The 15,665-nt window shown below is 41.0% G+C and overlaps 1 pseudogene; it reads right to left on the reverse strand.

The window, feature by feature from the left end:
- Positions 1 to 4,629: 4,629 nt before the first annotated feature.
- LOC138811312 (tubulin beta-2 chain-like) lies at positions 4,630 to 10,365 on the reverse strand (annotated as a pseudogene).
- Between the last annotated feature and the right edge of the window lie 5,300 nt (positions 10,366 to 15,665).

The raw sequence follows: 15,665 nt of genomic DNA on the forward strand, positions 1-15,665 counted from the left end.
TGTGTTTCTGGGTCTCTATTAAGAAAATTTCGGGCAGCGCCAAGGAGACCTAGGGTTTCTCCTATTCCATCCTGTAATGTTTTCAGTGTCTGCTTTGACTGCGAGGTCTTTGATCCATTTGGAATTGATTCTGTTACATGGTGATATATAAGTATCTAGCTTTAGTTTTCTACAAGTAGTTAACTAGTTTTGCCAGCACCATTTACTGAAGAGGCTGTCTTTCTTCTATTCTATTTTTTTATCTCCCTTATCGAAGATTAGATGGCTATAGGTCTGTAGGTTCATTTCTGGGATTTCAATTCAATTCCATTGGTCCTGAGGTCTGTTCTTGTGCCAGTAACAAGCTGTTTTGATTACTATGGCTTTATAGTAGAGTTTGAAATTTGGTATTGATATTCCTCCAGCAGTGTTCTTTCCGTTGAGGAGCGTTTTTCCTATTCGGGGTCTTTTATTGTTTCATATGAATTTTTGGATTGCCTCTTCTATTTCCTTGAAGAATGAGGTTGGAATGTTGATAAGTATCACATTGAATTTGTAGATAGCCTTGGGAAGTATTGCCATTTTCACGATGTTAATCTTTCCAATCCAGGAGCATGGGAGTTTTTCCCATTTTCTAAGTACCGTTTTTATTTCATTTTTCGTTTTTGAAGTTTTCATCATAGAGGTCCTTCACTTCTTTGGTTAAGTTAATTCCTAGGTATTTTATTTTTTGGGGGGCTACTACAAATGGAGTTGCTTTCCTAATTTCAGCCCCACTTTTCTAACATTTGTTACCTCTTCCTCCTTTTGGTGCTGGGGACTGAACAGAGAGTCTTGTGCATGCCAGGGATGTACTCTACCATTGAGTTGCATATTCACCCAGAGCTTTGCTTATCATACTAGTCAAGGACTCTATTAAGTATTTGATACAATTACCAAGGTACATGAGAATAAGGGAGATGCTGCACTTAGCATTTGGACAAAATAATCACCCTGTCTATAGGAGTCACCTCAATGTTGGCTTGTGTGGCAATGAGTGCAGACCTCTGGCTAGGAGGAAACAAAAGCCATGCCTGAGAAATATATGGTGATCTACTGATATAATTATCAAGAAGAGTTTTCTGAGGGGTGAGGCAAGAGTTATTAATTGTGAAACAAGAACTACTTCGTCAAGAGTGTAAAGTAATAATCCAAAGCCACCAGAAAAGGCTCATAAATGAGTATTTAAGAGAAAACAAAAAAATATTCTTAGTCATTTGTTGTTGAGGGATTTAATTTTTTGAGTTCCAAGTATATTTTAGATATGAGACCCTTGTCCGTTGTATGGCTAGTAAAGATCTTCTCCCAATCGGTGGGCTTTCTATTGATCTTGCTAGCTATGCCGTTTGCCATGCAGAAGCTCTGCAACTTTATGCAATCCCATTTGTCCAATCTTTCTTTGATTTGTTGTGTTTCCTGGTCTCTATTCAGAAAATTTCGGCCTGAGCCAAGGAGACCTAGGGTTTCTCCTATTCCATCCTGTAATGTTTTCAGTGCCTGCTTTGACTCCGAGGTCTTTGATCCATTTGGAATCGATTCTGGTGCAGGGTGATATATAAGGATCTAGCTTTAGTTTTCTACATGTAGTTAACCAATTTTGCCAGCACCATTTACTGAAGAGGCTGTCTTTCTTCCATTCTATTGTATCAAATCCTCAAAGAAACAACTGCCCAATAAATAAGTGGGCTAAAGACTTAAAGACAAACTTCTCTGAAGTAGAAAGAAGGATGGCCAATAGACACATGAAGAAATGCTCAACATCCCTAACCATAAAAGAAATGCAAATCAAAGCAACATTGAGATACCACCTCACAACAGTTAGAATGGCAAAAATCAAGAATTCTAACAACAACAGATGCTGGAGGGGATGTGGACAGAAGGGAACCTTACTTTATTGTTGGTGGGAATGTAAACTTGTTCAACCACTTTGGAAAGAAGTATGGAGGTTCCTCAAAAGACTTCACATAGACCTCCCCTATGACCCAGCAATCCCACTTTTGGGAATTTACCCAAATATTTACAAACAAGACCACACTAAAGCTTCCAGCACAACTATGTTTATTGCAGCATTATTTACCATAGCTAAGATATGGAACCAACCCAGATGCCCTTTAGTAGATGAATGGATCAAGAAAATGTGGTATATATACACAATGGAATTCTATGCCTCCATCAAAAAGAATGACATTGCCCCCTTTGTTAGGAAATGGAATAACTTGGAAAAAATATATTAAGTGAAGTAAGCCAGGCACAAAGAAACACAGGTCCCATGGTTTCCCTTATTTGTAATATCTAGTATATGTATGAGTCAAGTGGAAAAAGTAAGATAATGTGATGTTAGGAAAATGAATCCTTAGATAAGTATCTTAATGTTTTTTTTTCTTTCATGCATGTGTTTCTAATGCATTTATAAGATTATTTCTTTGTTGCTTTGTATGTCCCTCCCCCCACAGTATAACCCCCGCTTTCAATATATTTGATGTCAGTATAACTTGTGGAGGAGATGGGGAAAAACAAGTCGTTTAAGGATTCAGGTGGACCTGTTGCAACAATGAAAAGTACAAATTGTCATGTCAAAAACGAGCTTTACAATGTCGGTGGGGGGGAGATGGGGAAGGATTGGGTGGGCGGGGAGGGGGAGGCTGGGAAGGGAGGTGAAGGGTAAACAAAGGAGGAGGCTGCAATGCTTGGTAAGAAATGTATTCATTACCTTGCCCATGTAATTGTAACCCCTCTGTACAGTATGTTCACAAATAAAATAAAATTTAAAAAATATTCTTAGTCAAATACTGGTAGATATGCTAGGTGGGACCTCCATCACAGCTTGGCCTCAATCCTTAACCCACTGAGGAGTGAGAGTGCTTTGGCCAGACCTGCCTTCAGTTCTGACCCAGCAGCCTTATTGGGTTTGGGGATCATCCAACCTGATCAGTTCCAGTACTAGAGACCCAGGAATGTCAATTTGCTGGCCAACACCTACTCCCTAGGACTCCCACATTAGAAGCTAATTGCACTTTGATATGCCTTGGGGCAAGGACAGAAAACATCTTGTTTCTAGTCACAGATCACCCCCTGGGGAAGTTTACTTTCTAATGAGTGAGATCAGCTTGGCTTAAAGATCTATACCCCACTCATCTCCACCCTACTCCAACCTCAGGCCTGGTAGAGGAAAGCTTAGGGAAATTACTATTTCCCAACTTTACTAGCAGCAAGGAACTTGCACCTCCCCCAGTTGTATCTTTTCCTTAGAGCTTTCTAAAAGTTGCTAAGTTCCCATAGGTCCTGTTTCTGAATAAAAAGGGGCTTACAGGTTATTGGTGGCCATGGAGGAATGCCTGGCACAGACAACCTACCTGAAGCCTCACTGCAAGAAGAGTGAAAGATTCTGGCAAAAAGAACCCTTGACTGATGTGGCCTCCTGTGAAAACAGAAGTGTTCGAGCTCTTCCTGGCCATTGTAGGTTCTAAGCAATTGAGATTTCCATCTTAGTCATGTAAAGTAACCATACCCAACAGGCTAGCTCCATGCATCCCTTTTGTCCTTACAACTCCCCCTCGGCCTCAGATAGCTTTGAATGCTGGAAAAGTGAGTATGAGAATGGGTCATTGGGCCATGTCTCCCCTTCTCTCCTTCACTTGGAAGGACAGAATCAAGCAGTTCTTGATACACTATGGGGCTGGTCAGCTTTTCACTCCCTCAAAGAGCTAGACACACTTCTGTCCTTAATGTTGCCAGATGCCTTGAGAAACTACCCGGGCAACCAAGATCTTGCACTCATCCTGTGAGTTCTGCTTCACTGTAAACTGAACTGTAAGCACAGGGATCGGGGTTCCTGCTACAGTTTCTGGAGAATGTGACTGCAATCCCTCTGATGGGGCATGAGACAAGAACCTATCATTGTGTGAAGGAGAAGTAGATCTGTAATGGCCAGTATTCATAACTGCCTTTTGTGGTTCCATTCCCAAAGAGGAATGTGTAATGGGTGGCAGGTATAGCCAGTCCTGTGTCAGAATAAAGGAGGAAGAGGCCCTGCTACCTCAGTGCCCAGACAAGCCTTGAACGTCAATCCTGTCAGTACTCCAAACATCAAATTGGTACTAGGAAAATTGTAACATCTAGTTTTAGTTTTCTTTCTCTTCAAACTGCTTTTTTGCTACTGGCATGCTATTGAGAGATTGCTAACTTTAAAACTGGGCCAGGGAAAATAAAAAAATATTGGCATTTGTCATACTCCTCTTCAAAATAGCAGGAATACCATGAATTTGAAACTCCTCTTGAGCACCAGTCCTATATTGCTAAGATTAAATCCTGCTGGCCACCTTTATATTTCAAATACATTGAAAGAATAAAAGGGATTCTTAAGAAGAATAAGGACTAAGAGTATAAAATGTATACTTCTTTATTTATATAAATAAGGCTTTCATACAATTATATTTAAAAGAAATCTGTATTTTTACATTCACCACCAGTGAGTTTCTGACAGGAAATGCTGTGCATAATGATACACAGCAAGGATCCCACTCCAGGACAACAGGAGCTCAGGAAAGCACCATTAATTTGAGAAGTAGGCAGGCTCTGACACTCCTGTTGCACTGCTAGCAATGGGAAGTCTTAAACTAGTTCCTCCACCAAGTCTTCTTCAAATTCCCCCTGTTCATCAGCAGTGTCATCTTGGCACTGCTGGTACTCGGACACCAGGTCATTGATATTGTTCTCAGCTTCAGTGAACTCCATCTCATCTATGCCCTCACCTATGTACCAGTGCAAGAATGCATTGCACTGGAACATGGCACTGAACTGCTCTGAGATGCACTTGAAGGGATCCTAGATGGCTATGTTGTTGCCGATGAAGGTGGCCGACATCGTGAGTCTATGTGGGGGTGGGGTGGGGGGGAAAGGAAGGGGGGATGTCACACACAGCCATCTTCACATTGTTGGAGATCCAGTCTCCAACGTAGCTGCTGTTCTTGTTCTGCATGTTGAGCATCTGTTCATCCACCTCTTCATGGACATGCAGCCTCGGAAGATGGCAGCCGCTGTCAGGTAGCAGCCATGGTGGAGATCACAGGTGACCATCAAGTTCTTAGGGTCAAATATCTGCTGGGTGAAGCTCACGCACTGAGAGAGCATGGTACTGCTGGCTGGCAAGGCTGGCCAGGGGCACAAAGCCAGGCATGAAGAAGTGCAGGCGGGAAAGAGCACCATATTCAAGGCCAGCTTGTGCAGGTGTGCATTCAGCTGGCCAGGGAAGCACAGGCAGATGGTAACCCCGCTGTTGGTGCCTGACACCAGGTGGTTCAGGTTGCCATAGTTGGGCGTGGGCAGCTTCAAGTTACAGAAGCAGATGTTGTACAGGGCCTTGTTGTCGATGCAGAAAGTTTTATCTGCATTTTCCACCAGCTGGTGGACAGAGAAGATCGCGTTGTAGGGTTCCAGCACTGTGTTTGACACCTTTGGGGAGGGCATGACACTGAAGGTGTTCATGGTGTGGTTTGGGTACCCCTCTTGAACATTGTTGAGAATCAGGGTGCCCATGCTTGACCCGGTGCCACCTCCCAAAGAGTGGGCCAGCTAGAAACCCTGTAGATAGTCACACCTTTCTGACTTCCGCCTCACCACATCCAGTACCGGCTCCACCAGCTCAGCTTCCTCTGTGTAGTAGCCCTTGGTCCAGTTATTGGTTGCCCCGCTCTGGCCTATCAGACACAAGCCATGATGGGACACACACTCCAAGAGTATTTACTGTGCCATTTGCATTGTGAAGACAACAGGACTCTTCTGAGCCAACCTTTGCTTTTAATTTAGATAACTTTGGTGAAATAAAGGAAATGTTTTCATTGTATCTGGGACCCTACAAATCACCCAGGTTCTAAAGAAATAAAGACAATGTGGAGGAAGATACATTTTAACCCAAATCAACTACTTGTAGAAATGAAGAACAGAGCCTGCCTCAATACTGGAAATGTAATTAGTTTCACAGGAGGGACAGGAGCCCATTGTGATCATAGGAAAGCTAAGCTGCAAGCACTTGTCTGCACCTTGCTCACACATAGCTATGCTTTGATTTCTGGTGTCCTGAAGTAGTTCTCTGTTATTGCCGGGCCTTTGAAATGACCAGCAGTGCTGAATCCTTGTTGGAGGCTTTCCCTGATTGCTGATCTTTCCCTTCAGAGGCTTCTATGTCATGGAGGGCTTGCAGAGTTGCACTGATCTGAGCTGTCTGAGTGGCCAGGGGCATGACTCCAGTGGAATGGAATAGGTGGGTTAGGTGAGGACAATATCTAGGTGTATAAAGGCTCAGCCCAGCACTGGAGTGCCTGGATGTTAGGACCCATAGACCATGATGACATACCAAATATGAAGTTGTCTGGCCTGAAGCTCTGGCCAAATGGTCCTGATCTCACTGAGTCTAAGGTTCCAGGCTCTAGGTCCACCATGATGGCCCGAGGAACATATTTTTTGCCTGTGGAGACAAGAGTTGACTTAGGCCTATAATTGACAAGAAACTTAGGGGCAGAGCTTATGATTCTGAGTGACTCTCAGCATTCATTACAGAAATTACAGCATTTGAGACATGGAAACAGAAAAGATTGGTTCAGCCATTGAGGGATTTTTTGAAGAGGAGATTAGCAGTGGTTCTCTCACTTCAGCCCTCCCTTCTTTTCAGGCCTCCTGGTCACTTCCGCCTTTTGCACACCATCCCATCCCTGCCAATCCTCCAGGGCTAGTCAGTCTTTACTGATGCAGTCAATATAAGCTAGCTTATGTGGATTCAGAACAGGCAGAAGAAAGTAGAAATGCATTTGGAAGGTGGATGGAAAATGCCTCTCAACTGTGACTACCCTTTTTGCCCTTTGGCCAATGAGACAGTCATGAGACAATCAAATTGCTTCAGCTTTCTTGTCATCAAGAGGTGATTCAAACTTATGCATTCTCTTTCTTGACACTGTCTCTCAAATTACAGAGGAACAATATGGTAATCTTGCTTCACAAAAAAAAAATGGAAAAGACAACATTGAAGGAAAAGCTCATTGCTTCATGATGAGTGTTGGGCTGTTAAGAGCCAGTTGTCATTGTTGGAGTTTTTTAAAGTTACTCACCCATAAATCCTTACAGGTGTCTTCCTTGCCAAGGTAATTCAAATGATTGATTGATATTACCCTTTAAAACTTCCATGGAGATGTTGAATATTTTTGTGATTACCATCTTGTTGTGAGATGAAATCCACTTCTGACTTAGTAAAGAATGGACTTGAGAATTCTGATAATTCTCTTAGAACTTCAATTCTGAAGGAAGCTAAATAAATCTTGATAGGATAAGAACAAATATATGTGAACTAATCTTTCCTCTTCATCCCTTTTCCTTCCCCAGTACTGTTAATTGGGCCACTGGCTCCTCTTCTCCAGTTCCAAATGCCTCAGGCCTTAACCCATTCCTTCTCCACCTCCTCGCATTTTTCTCGTCTCCATTCCTGCCAGTTTTCATCTTCAGGTTCACCTTTAATTCACCTGCTATTGTCTCTGCACATTCCAACACTGTAGATTCCACCAAATGTGGCTTGTCAAGGGAAATAATTATACACTATTTTCTTCTCATATACTTGTACTGTACTCTATAGTAAATCCACTGGCTACATAGCATGTACCTGTTATTAAGTATGATGTCATGTAGAGACACTTGAATGTGTGTGGCAGATTATTTGTAGGTTCTATACAAATACTATTTTATATAAAGAACTTGAGTGTGTGAAGATGTTGTTATTGGTGGGGGTCCTCGAGCCCATTCCATGAGGATACTGAGGGGTGATTGAATTTTAAGTAATGGTGCTGTTTTCATACTTCTTTAAATGAACTTATGAACTTATTAAAAGACTATTTTTTCAGCCCTTTGTTTATGGATCAAATCTATAATCCTAGCTAATCAGGAGGCTGAGATCTGAGGATCATGTTTCAGTGTTGGCTCAGAAGGGAAGGAATGTACTTGGAACTCTTATTTCCAATTAACCACGCACACACGCGCGCGCGCACACACACACACACACACACACACACACACACACACGCACCACAACACAACACAAAGCTAGAAGAGAAGCTCTATCAATTGAGCCACTAGTAGACTTCCATGTGAACAGTGACCTGATTGAGCCTCACAGGTGTCTGCTGGACCAGACATCCATTAAAAGGGCTAAAGGATGCAGATATCTCATACAAGCTGTGTGACATCTCTGATTGGGTCTGGGATGGATATGGCCACAGACTGTCCTATGACCTTGAGAGTCATATAGCTCTCTCCTACAGACAATTAAACCCTGTACAAAGCATCCCAGTAAGTACCTTCCCTTAGGACCCCTCCTGTCTAGCAAGACATTTGATATTCTCTTCTTCAATAAATCATTGCTGTTTTATTCTTCCCTCTGCATCCATGAACTCATTCTTTGAGATCATAGAGACAAAAGATGTGATTCAGTTATTAGGTTTTCAGTATCAACATGATGGCCTGCTTCAAAACAGAACTTTTTTCTGCTTCCTGGGCACCAAAGCTGGTGGATCCTGAATGCTTTTATCTTGAGCCCTTTTTGTGTTGCCACCAAACCTGTGCTAGAGTATCATCAGTGCCCAAGGGACACACCGGGAATGCGTTTGTTCCAATCACACATGGTATACCTAGGTGTTGAGTCTGCAAACATGATGGGTACTCACAGATGTGTGACTTAGTGATGTCAGCCACTCAGCACAAGGTTTCCCTGGACCAGAGTCTCATCTCCATGCATTGATTGGATGATAGGTGAAACCTTTGTTTCTCATACACAGATTATATCCTGGTTGTTCCTAGCAAATGAATTCCATAGACCACAGGGGAAACAAGCTGAATCCTTCTTTTAGTCATTTCTTCCCTAACACTGACACATCTGCTCCTTGAAGACACCATGGCCACATACCTCTCAGTAGAGGCTTTCCAAGACCCTACTCCATCATGTCACCCACCCACTTCAGATCTTTTAGCAGCCACTTTCCTCTAATAAACACTTCCCTCACGTCCAGCCTCCCCTATGAAAGTCTTCACTGTTGGGTTTTTATCCTAATGTAGGGGTCACATGCTTAACTATCAAGGTCATGGTTATTTGATATCTTTGGGGTCTACACACAGGACTGCTCAAGGCCATATTGATCCAATGTCTATGGCTCTGTTCACAAGACTGCTCAGTGCCATGGTGATGGGATGTATAGTGTCTGCATATGGGACTGCTCAGGACTATAGTGAATGATGCAGAATATCCATAGAAGGGCACCATTTTCCCATTGAGATTTTCAGCTTTCATTACTTGTGTATAGCTGGTATTCCACACAGCACTCTAAAATCTATGGGAATTTAGGAGAGAGCCTCTTTATCATGAGTTAGCAGAGAATGGAATAAAATAGAATACTCAGCTGTAGTGGTGGTGGCTCTAGCTGGTATTTCTTGATACTCAGCAGACTAAGATCTGAGGATCTAAGTTCAAGGCCAGTCCAGGCAAGAAAATTCAGTGAGATTCTTATCCCTAATTAACCACCAAAAATCCCGAAGTAGAACTATGACTGAAGTGGTAGAGCACTAATCTTCAGCAAAAAAAAAATCCAAATCAATGTTTATGCATTAATTTAAGCCTTAGGACCAACACACACACACACACACACACACACACACACACACACACACACACAGAGAGAGAGAGAGAGAGAGACAACCATTTGTCCAGCACTGGTGGCTCACACACCTGTAATCCTAGCTATTTAGGACGCTGAGGTCTGAACTTCAGAGTTTCAATCCAGCCTAGGCAGAAAAGTTTGAGACTTATCTCCAATTAACCACCAGAAACCAGAAGTGGTCCTGTGGCTCAAAGTGCAAAAGCACTAGCCTTGAGGGACAGTGTCTAGGTCCTGAGTTCAAGCCTTTCGACTGACAAGAAAAATAAAATGTAACACCTGGATCAGGTCCTTTGTCTCCTTTGTTTGGGGAAAGAGTCTACAGACAAAAAGGAAGAGGTAAGACAGCATAACTTTATTGAAGGAAAAGACCATCAGAACCCTTGCTAGACAGGAGAGGCCCATGGGAGGGAAGGCACTAGTTGGTGTGGGTTATGTAGGTATTAATGAGGTGTCTTTAGGAATGAACTATATGTCTCTCAAGACCATTGGACAGTCTGCAGGTCATATCACTCCCCAGGCCTAGTCAGAAGCTCCACAAAGCCAACCCAAGATCTTTATGCATTCTTTAGTCCTTCTGAGTAAGTTATAATTTTGGTACCTACCTCTGGGGTATAGTCACCTCATCACAGTGTTCATTGTTCGAGGGGCGATGGGCCATGATATGATGTCAAGGAGCCTGCACACAGGACTGCTCAAGGCCAAAGTAAAAGAGAACTTCTATGGGAGAGAGACTTTGCCTCCATTGCACAGACATGCTCTTTTTATGCTCTGATAACTCTGGGCGGTTTTTCCATGTTTTCTCATTTTTTTCTCCAATGCTTTAGATGGAAACCAGGACATCATGCATGTAAGGCACGCACTTTCCCATTGCACTTATATTTCTTTCCTTGGATTTGTTTTTAAATGAGCAGTAGATTTCATCTTTGTGTATAGGAAAATAGTTATCAAATATCTCCATTTTAAAGGTTTCAGCTGATGAAGTAGCACAGTATTTTTTATAATCTAAAATAGAGATATTCTGCCTTGGATATGTCCAGAGGCCTCAAACATAAAAAGGCTTGGGATAACTGCTGTGCAATTGGAAAGGCCAGGTTGAAGCCTTTTCCTTTTGCTCCAGCTTGCTGTTGCACCAGTGCTCCTTTCACCAGAAATGCTCATTTTCTCCATTTCTGCTCTTTGACACTTAGCTAGAGGAGTCAGCTCCAGCCCTCTGAGAACTCTCTATGGGGGTGCGGAGTGGGGATTCCAGTATGGGAGAGGGCTTCTCTTCAACCTCCATCTTTTGTGCTGGTCTTGGGCTTGATCTCAGGGACTGGCTCAGTCAGTTTTTCTGTTTGTTTATTTTTTCTTGTTTGTTTGATTTTTAGTCAAGAGCAGAACTTAGGCAACAGTTTCACTTCCAGATATTTGGGCTCCTAATTAGTGATGAGTCTCATGAACTTCCCTACAAAGGCTGGCTTTGAACCTCATTCCTCAGATGTTTGCCTCATGAATAACGTGGATTATAAGCATGAGTCACAATCACCTGGCAGAGAGAGGGGTCTTCTTTCAGACATACCGACTACACAGTGACAAAGATCAAGAGGGGTAGCCTCTTTGTTTCAGCTGACCCAATCTTTTTCCATCACATCCAGCGTCAGCCCTGTACCAGCTATGGAGAAGAGCTTGGTGCTTCTTCAGGCCTGATCTGAATTAATTCATTGATCATACTAATAATAAATAAAATATTTCATGAGTATGTTTGTCTTCTCACCAACAGGAACGGATCTAAAAATCAAGAATCATTTATACCTTAGCTTTCCAACTCCAGAATGTAGAAAATTACTCACGTTGCATATGCCTTTCTTTACTAAGTGAATTAGATCAGAGCAGCCTTCACATGTGCTTCTCACCCAGTGGAAATGATAACAAGGTAGCAAGATGTTGGGCAGTCTTGTATAGAAATTGGGCAAGGACCATAAAAACAAACACATTTTGACTTTGAAAGGCTGGAACAAAATCTACAAAGCAACGGTCCCCATAAACAGGCAGGAGTAGCAATACTAATATCAGATAAAATAGACTTCAAATTAAAATTAGTTAGAAGAGATAAAGAAGGTCGCTACATACTAATGAAGGGATCTCTCCTTCAGGAGGATAGTACAATTGTAAATAGTTATTCGCCAAACAACGGAACACCCAAATTTATCCGAGAAACACTCCTTTCTCTCAAATCTCATATAGATCTAAAAACATTATTGTTGGGGACTTTAACACACCACTATCGCCACTACATAGATCAACTCAGCAAAAACTCAACATAGAAACCGCAGACCTAAACAGCTGCATAGATCAACTAGATTTAACAGACATCTACTGAATATTTCACCTAGCAGCATCAGAATACACGTTTTTCTCAGCAGCACATGGAACATTTTCCAAAATAGACTACATTTTAGGTCACAAAGCAAATTTGTCCAAATTCAGAAACATTGAAGTTATACCTTGCATTCTCTGAGACCACAAGGGAATAAAATTAGAACTCAACACCAAAAGCCACCAAAGAAAGTCCTGTAACATATGGAGGCTGAACAACACACTGTTAAACCACCAGGTGGTCATGGAAGAGATTAGAAACAAAATTCAATTGTTCATGATATTCAAAAAAATGAGCACACAAACTACCAGCTTCTCTGGGACACAGCAAAGACAGTACTCAGAGGCAAGTTTATAGATCTGAGTTCCTACATCAACAAATTGGAGAGAGCTGAAACCAACAATTTAATGAGACAGCTGAGCTTCCTTGAAAAAGAGCAGCAAGATAAACCCAATCCAGTAGATGGAAAGAAATAAAGAAAGTTAAATCAGAAATAAATGAATTAGAATCCAAAAAAATCATAGAAAGAATCAACAAAACAAAGAGTTGGTTCTTCAAAAACATTAACAAAATTGAGAGACCCTTAGCAAATCTTATCAGAAAAAGAAGAGAACACACCTAAATAAATAAACTCAGAGATGAGAATGGTAACATCACCACTGAAACAACCAAGATTCAGAATATTATAAGGGAATATTTCTCAAAACTTTATGCTTATAAGTTTGAGAACTTGCCAAAAATGGACCTTTTCCTAGCAAATATCGACATGCAGAGACTAAACCAAGATGAGTTAAACCATCTTAACAGGCCCATATCAAGAATTGAAGTAGTAATAGCAATCAGAGACCTCCTTTCTGCTGTTTTACAGCGGAATTCTACAAGGCCTTCAAAGCAGAAATCACACGAGTACTCATTAAACACTTCAATGAAATTAAAGAGAAAGTTCACTACAGAATTCATTCTATGAAGCTATAATAACCATCTTCCCAAATCCAGGCAGGGACTCATCAAAGAAAGAACTATAGACCCATATCTTTGATGAACACTGATGCCAAACTTCTCAACAAAATTTTGGCAAATCAGCTTCAACAATTCATCCAAAAACATCATACAGCACAATCAAACAGGATTCATTTCAGGGATGCAGTGCTGGTTCAATATACGCAAATCAATAAACATAATTCATCACATCAACAAGGGTAAGGACAAGAACCACATGATTATCTCAATAGATGCAGAAAAAACATTTGACAAGATCCACCACCCCTTTTGAAGGTTCTGGAAAAATTAGGAATCCATGGAACATTCCTCAATACAATAAAGGCTGTATAAGACAAACCTACAGCCAGTATTATACTCAATTGTGAAAAACTAAAGCCATTTACTCTAAACTCAGGAAAGAAACAAGGATGCTCACTCTCTCCTCTACTCTTCAATCTAGTATTAGAATGCTTAGTTACAGCAATAAGACAAGATGCAAACATAAAGGGAATACAAATAGGGAAAGAAGTAAAACTCTCCCTCTTTGAATATGAGGTGATCTTGTATTTTAAGAATTCCATGGACTCTGCTCCCAAATTACTCATGGTGATTAAAAACTTTGCAAAGTAGCAAGGTATAAAATTAATCCCCCAATATCAATGGCTTTTCTATATGCCAACAAGGGGAAAAGTGTGGCTAAAATCAGGAAAACAGCTCCATTCAGAATAGCCCTACAAAAAATAAAATAACTAGGAATTAACTTAACCAAACAAGTCAAGGACCTCTATGATGAAAACTTTAAAAACCTGAAAATGGAAATCGAAACAGAACTTAGAAAGTGACAAAAAACTCCCATGCTCCTGGATTGGAAAGATCAACATCGTCAAAATGGCAATACTTCCCAAGGCTATCTACAAATTCAATGCGATATCTATCAACATTCCAACCTCATTCTTCAAGGAAATAGAAGAGGCAATCTAAAAATTCATATGGAACAATAAAAGACCCAGAATAGCAAAAACGATCCTTAACAGAAAGAACACTGCTGGAGGAATATCAATACCAAATTTCAAACTCTACTATAAAGCCATAGTAATCAAAACAGCTTGGTATTGGCACAAGAACAGACCTCAGGACCAATGGAATAGAATTGAAAACACAGAAATGAACCTACAGACCTATAGCCATCTAATCTTTGATAAGGGAGCTAAAAAAAATAGAATGAAAGAAAGACAGCCTCTTCAGTAAATGGTGCTGGCAAAAATGGTTAACTAGTTGTAGAAAATTAAGCTAGATTGTTATCTATCTCCCTGCACCAGAATCAACTCCAAATGGATCAAATATCTCAGAGTCAAAGCAGACACTCTGAAAACTTTACAGGATGGAGTAGGAGAAACCGTAGGTCTCCTTGGCACAGGCCAAAATTTTCTTAATAGATACCCAGAAACACAAGAAATCAAAGAAAAGTTGGACAAATAGGATTGCATGAAAGTGCATAGCTTCTGTATGGCAAAGGACATAGTTCGCAAGATTAATAGAAAGCCCACGGATTGGGAGAAGATCTTCACTATCCTTACAACAGACAAGGGTCTTATATCTGAAATATACCTGGAACTCAATAAATTAAATCCCCCAACAACAAATCTTCAAAGAAACAACTCCCCAATAAATAAGTGGGCTAAAGACGTAAAGGGAAAATTCTCTGAATAGGAAAGAAGAATGGCCAATAGACACATGCTCAACCTCTCTAGCCATAAAAGTAATGCAAATCAAAAAAATATTGATATACCACCTCACACCAGTTAGAATGTCTATAATCAAGAATTCTAATTACAACAGATGCTGGAGGGGATGTGGACAGAAGGGAACCTTACTGCATTGTTGGTGGGAGTGTAAACTTGTTCAACCACTTTGGAAAGCAGTATGGAGCTTGCTCAAAATACTCCACATAGAGCTGCAATCCCACTTTTGGGCATTTACCCAAACGTTCACAATCAACAACACACTAAAGCTCCCAGCACAACTATGTTTACTGCAGCATTATTTACCATTGCTAAGATATGGAACCAACCCAGATGCCCCTTGGTAGATGAATGGATCAAGAAAATGTGGTATATATACACAATAGAATTCTATGCCTCCATCAGAAAGAATGGAATTGCCCCATTTGTTAGGAATTGGAAAGACTTGGAAAAAAATATATTAAGTGAAGTAAGCCAGGCCCAAAGAATCATAGGTCCCATGGTTTCCCTTATTTGCAATAACTAGTATATGTCTGAGTCAACCAGAAAAGGTCAGATAAGTTGATGTTAGGGGAATGAACCCCAAGGTACGTATTCAGATGTTTTTTTGTTTTTTTTTCCTTTCATGCAATTGTTTCTATCATATTTACAAGATTATTTCTATGTTGCTTTGTATGTCCCTCCACCACAGTATAACCCATACTTTCACTGTTTTTGATGTTGGGATAATTTGTGGAGGAGAAGTGAAAAAACAAATCGTTTAACTAGGGATACAGGTGGACCCATTGCACCAATGAGATGTACAAGTTGTTATGTCGAAAAACGAACTTAACAACTTGGGGGAGGATCGGTTGGGGGGAGGAGAGGAGTATGGGAAGG

Source organism: Dipodomys merriami, unplaced genomic scaffold, assembly GCF_024711535.1.
Source record: "Dipodomys merriami isolate MVZ:Mamm:240054 unplaced genomic scaffold, mDipMer1.0.p SCAF_1058, whole genome shotgun sequence".
Classification (NCBI taxonomy): Eukaryota; Metazoa; Chordata; class Mammalia; order Rodentia; family Heteromyidae; genus Dipodomys; species Dipodomys merriami.